Source organism: Meleagris gallopavo, chromosome 4 (genome assembly GCF_905368555.1).
Source record: "Meleagris gallopavo chromosome 4, MGAL_WU_HG_1.1, whole genome shotgun sequence".
In the NCBI taxonomy this organism is placed as follows: Eukaryota; Metazoa; Chordata; class Aves; order Galliformes; family Phasianidae; genus Meleagris; species Meleagris gallopavo.
The window spans coordinates 64,484,584-64,490,789 of record NC_139407.1 but is presented as its reverse complement, the minus strand read 5'-3'; positions in this window follow the sequence as shown (position 1 = coordinate 64,490,789).

Sequence of the window (6,206 nt, the reverse complement as noted above, 5' to 3'; positions counted from 1 at the left end):
GAGCCAGCCAAGAGCACTGCTGTCACCACAGAGAGGAGAAAGAGGGAACTGGAAACTTCCCTGTGAGGGCCCCTCAAAGCTATTGAGAAATAAAAATTAAAAAAAAAGGGGGGAAAACAGCTCAGGAAGGAAAACTGTAATTTGAGACATCTCCAGCAGGCAAAAGCACCACGGCCTATCCCACAAAAATCAGACTGTCAGAGAAACAAACAGCATAACCCATGCATTGGCTTTGAAATGTACCAAGTGTGCCACTGCTACCCTTCTGCTTTCTAACCTGCCTCCGTTGGAAAACATTTGGAGCAGGAACTACCTACAAGTATTTATTTACATATTCATAAAGACAAAAATGCATTCATAGAGCCTCTTTACTGAACAGGTGCAAGGTCTTTAAGCCCTCTAATTCAAAAAGATTAACTGCATTCTGGGCTGCAATTGCCAGAGGAGCTGACACCTCTCTATTCCCTGCCTCACTGGGCTGCCTAATTCTCATCCTCTTCCAGCTCTGAGATGCAATGGCAAATTCTGCTGTTGAATGGCTGCCAGCAGGATTTGACCCCACACAATATGTATAATGAGGGTCATAGAAGCACAGAATGGTTCGCGTTTGATGGGAACTTAAGGCCCACCCAGCCCCAACCCCATGCTGTGGTCTGGGTGCCCCCCCACCAGCACAGGCTGCCCAGGGCCAATCCAACCCAGCTTGAGCACCTCCAGGGATGGGGCACCCACAGCTCTCTGGGCAGCAGTGCCACAGCCTTGCAACTATGAGTGATAAACTTCCCCCTGACATCTAATCTAAATCTCCCCTCCTTTAGTTTAAAACCATTTCCCCTTGTCCTATCACTATCAACCCATGTAAAAAGTTGGTTTCACTCCTGTTTATAATCTCCCTTTAAATATTGTAAGGTCATAATGAGGAATAGGATCACTGGGCAGCCTTGGAGCTGGTAGTCCTCATGTACTACTGGCAGAGGAGGCATGCTTGCTTGGAGCTGGCCGGGGAAGCAAACTCAGAGAAGTCAGGGTAGGAAAGCCAGCAATGGCTGGAGAAGGCCAGGACAGGCCAAGGAAGGAAGGCTAGGAAAGGCCAAGGCAGACATGACAGATACTTTGCTACCCAACAGCATGCCTCAGTGGCCTGTGGCCATACCCTCAGCATGTCCAGCAGCTTTGTGGGCTGTGAGGGAGAGGAAGAAAGGCAGCAAAAATGCAGTGTACAGAACAAACACAGAACATGCAGGCGTTGAATTTGCAGCAAATTCAGTAGGAAAGTCCATGTAGAACGTCACTCTGGTTCTACAGAGGCAGGATGTAGTCCTGCATGAAACAAAGAACAGCGAAAGGTTTCTGAGGCAGGAATTTAGAGCAAATTGGAGCAGCACTCTGGTTTTGCTCCTGTAGGTGGTTGGTGAGGTGCAAGCTTAGGCCACTTGTATCACCTAAACTAAAAGTTAATCCAACTCAGGTGCCATCCCACACCTCCTGCAGCTCACACTCAGTGTTACACTGCATTCTTCTCACACATTTCAATATATTTAATTTACAGCAAGGGTCAGACCAGAGTTTGTGTCCTCTGATGCATTCAGCCAGCAGCAGGCATGCTTTTCCTCGCCAGGCTGAATAGACACTGCACGTCTCCAGGTCCAGACTTCTAGAATGAACATTATCAAAAATGAATTTTGAAAATAAATCTGTCATTTAGAGATGTCCTAATAGAAACAGCAGGGTTATGCAAGAGCAGAGCGGCTCATGGTTACTTTCACAACCTGCATCATAGAATCATTAGAGTTGGAAAAGACCTCTAAGATATCTAGTCCACATGCCACCTACCACCAGTACTGCCCACTAAACCATGCCCCTGAGTACTGCATCTACCCTTTCCTTAAACATCTCCAAGGATGGTGGACTCTCTGGGCACCTGTTCCAATGTCTCATCACTTTTTATGAGAAGAAATTCTACCTAATATCCAACCTGAAATTGTAATGAGAAACCAAAACACCTTTAAACAAAGCATGAGTGATGAGGCCATGGCACTGCTGCCCAGCAAGCTGTGGGTGCCCCATCCCTGGAGATGCTCAAGGAGGGGTTGGATGGAGTCTGAAGCAGCCTGAGCTGGTGGGGGAAACCACAGACAGGGTTGGAATGGATGGGCTTTAAGATTCCTTCCAACCTAAGCCATTCTATGGTTCTATGATCCTGGGCGTGCATGAAAATTCAAGGAGGGTGCCTGCAGCAATGAAAGAGGTCCCTATTGAATACTGGTCTTTCAACAGGCTTAGGATTTTATTTCCTCTGGAAAAACGGGACCAGATCTAGCTACTAGTTACATGATGCAGAACAATGCCTTAGAATTTGCAAAGGCTGAAAACAAGCTTTGACTCGTAGTGGAGATTTTTTCATCTCTTACCTGCATTTCTCACAACACAAAGGCTGTATCCTGTGATGGCAATAGCTGGTCTGTGAGAGGAAGAGAAAAAAATAAAGTTGTTCAGAACATGAATTCTTGGAAATCTGCAATTTCAACAAGCCATTTCAAAGGATAGGCCTTTCAACTCCGTGCTTGGAATGGAAAGTCATGGCCTTGTAGTTAATTACATTTTGCTGTCATTTAAAGATAAATGCATCATTGTAACTTCAGAATACGAGGAACTCATTTCACATGTAGTAGACCTATAAAACATGAGAAATCAAACACCAAGATGACTGAATCCCATTCTTAAAATAAGCTGGAAATCCTTTGAAGTCCACACAGATGGAGATTTTAATACAAAAACTACTGATAACAGTACAATACCAGAAAATACTAAAAGTAGATTTTTTTTTTTCCCTCTTGTGTTTTAAGAGCAATGAAATACAGCAAGGACTGACCTTTAAATCAGGGCTCAACCAAAATTCTACTGAATAGCAATGAGGATTTCCTGTGATGTTTTTAAGGGTGCTAAAGAGCCAATCCTACTCCTTGATCCCTTCTGGAGAAGGGAAAATGCTGCAAAGCTGGCAGCTCTGTTGGAGGCACCTGTCTTGGGAACTTAACCAATGGCACCAGGTGGGACTTCCTGAAAAGAGGTGGAGGAATTTGGAAACATATATCTCAGATGTCCATCCTCAGAAGATCTACTTTGGGATATTGATTTGCTGTCCTAACTCCCAAGGTTTGTCCATGGAGGAACAGCTCCATCACATTTTCCCAAACAATATAAGGTGTCACTGAACATACAGAGAAACAATCTTCTTATTGTAATTGTCTACTTCCAATACATCATATTTAACACATTAAAAAGGCTCTGGGGACAATTTAATAATCTTGTTCCTTTAGATTATTTTAAACCTTTGCTGTTAAATATATGTTCATTTAAATACATTTTTAAAAACACTTTCTTACTTTATTTCTTGAGCTGAGTCAGCGCTCCCAACTGGCAGAGCTCATCAGATTCAGGCAGCACATGAAAGAGGTAGTCAAAGACTGCAAATCACAAATGTCTTCAATGGATTGTCATGCTGAGAGAACAACGTACATCATCTTAAAAATGTCTCAGATGGACACATTTCAGCCTGTTTAAGGTGGCCTTGGCATACAACAACACAACTCCCTCTGCCAAAACAAACAATACTACTTTGAGAAAACACTCCATTAAAATTCTCAGCAGAAACGTGAAGGCAAAAAAACCCCAAACTGCTGAGAGTGGATCTGAATAGACATAAATGAACAGAAAATGGAAACTCCAGATGAGGAAATGCATATAGAAATACCAATTGAGAGATCCCAAGCTCAAAAGCAGATAGAAAGGAAAGAATATTGAGTTTGGGGAAACATTGTGCGTGGCAGTCAGTGCACAAGAGAGCTAAAAAATGACTGGTCTGATTTGAGCTGGAACTTGCAGAAGAGAAAAAATACAATTGACCGAAGGCCATCTTTTCCTAAAACAGGGAAGAATTCCACAAATACATTTTGTGTTCCCAGAACACAAACAGGCCGTGTTCTGTAAGAGGCAGATACACAAACAGAGCAGATCTGTGAGATGTTAAGAAAAACTCATCTGCGAGAGCAGGACTGCTTCAAACACTTGGGCATGTGCACAGCTTGGAGCTTCCACCACTACTGAGGTGCTCAGTTCTACTGCAGCCAATACAAGTTGCAGACTGAGAGGACAATGAATTAAGTTCTTCAAGCCCTTTGTGACTTTATAGGAATAAATTTTCCAAGGAAACTGGAAAGCCAACAAAGGCAAGAAGAGCTAGCAGCCTCAGAGATGAAAAATCCTGCCAGAAGAAAATTCCTGCAGAAGACAACCACACTGAACTAAGAACTATGCCATTCTAAATGACAAAAATAGAGGGAAAAGGAAATGATGAACAACATTGTGTATCTGGTAATGACAGAAACTGGAAAAGTAAGCATATGAATAATACAGCTTGGTCTTCCTGGAAGATGTGTCACTGACCTCAGTATAAAGGAGGATTGGCTAAAATATAACACGCTCACTAACACAGGTCAGCCCACATGACCTCATGTTCAACATGAAACAATAACTGGAATTCAGAGCCAGGGAAAGCCAAATTAAATAAAGCGGCTTAAAAATTGCAGCGAGGGTTATTTTACATTTCAGCAAACTATTAAAGGAAGCAGCAAAAAAAAAAAAAGTCACTTGACATTTTAATTAAAGAGACAAGAAATCTTTCTGAAAGGTTTACTTAATTCAAAACAAGATACCAGGTTTAAGAAGAAGAAGAATCAAAAGACGTTTAATGGCTTAACAGAGTGGTCAGACAAATGATCCAATATTATTCTCTGCCCTTAAGTCCATTGACTACTTCTTCCCTGCTTTTTGCCTGTATGTTTGATTTTTGGCTGCTGACTTTTTCCTCTCCAACTCACAAAAGGTTGGAGAAAAGTTGGAGTGGAGTGAATAAAGGAAAGACCAGCAGTGCTGCCCTCTTCTTCAGTGAGAACAAAGGACCTTATCCAAGCATCCACTGAGATTAACAAGGGAAGAAAATTCTTTGGTCTGAGGCAAGAAGTGAGTGGGTAACAGCAATCTCACTCATTTGGAGAGCCAGCCTTAACTGTTTGAGATGGAGAGCTGCACAAGAAAACAGAGTACTTTCTCTTTAGCTGCTAGCATGGTAGCAGACCTGTATGACCCTTGAAAAATGTTCTTACATTATGGATTAGGAAAAAAAGTTACAAAATCTAACAAAGACAAATGGATGGAACTTCAGGATTACATCTGATACACTATTAGAAACTTTTCCCAGTCTCCCTGCTGATAAGACATCTTTTCCCAATCTCCATTTATGCTTGTCCACATCAGCGTTTCTTTTGCGTTTCTTCTTCCTCCTCAGCATCTCATTATTTATAAAAGTCATTTTCCCTACTGAGCCTCTGCTTTAATCTTCAAAAAGCCAAGTTACTCCAATTTCTTCTCACCTGATAAGCCCCCACCTCTTCAGCTATTTGGAATCTGCTACAAGTTCACCCAGAGCTCATCCCTTTGAAGGTGCACGGGTAAAACTGCCTACAAATGCTCCATGTCCCGTGTAGCATCACTGATTTGCTCAATCGCTACCAAAAATAATTCGCCTGTTGTATCTGTAATCACTTTTTTTTTTTTTTCCCCCCCACGACTACCCCACAGTAGCAATGAATCAGCCCCACCATGGGAAATGCTTATAACTCCTTACAAGTCTTTGTTCTGACTGCATTTGTACAGCTGGCATCTTCCCACTACCGACAGCACCCAGCTCTTGTGCAGTCCCCAGAGCCTCTCCGCATCTCTTGGCCACGATCCTTAATTTAGGCAACGCCAAAAATCAGAGTGCCTTCAATCACCTCCCTTGTCACCCTTCATTTCACCTTCCAGTACCACCTCAGGCCATCTCCCCTTGCCCTCCTCTGCCATTGCCTATTCACTTGCTATTTTCCTACTGACTTCTGTACAAATTCTTTCCAGCACACACATTACCAGAGGGAGGAAATCACGATTCTACAACCTAGCAAAATCAGCTGTAAAAGATACGTTAGTATGAGAGAACAGCCTGTTTATTGCGGTACGCTTCTCCAATTAGTCATTTACTCGGTTATTTTTATTTTTTACTTTCAAATTTGCTCTAAAGCTTCTCAGATGATAACCCAGAAGTCAGTACGCATTGGTCTTTTGTACTGCCTGGATGACTTTTCCCTTCTGCTCCAATAAAAGCAGGA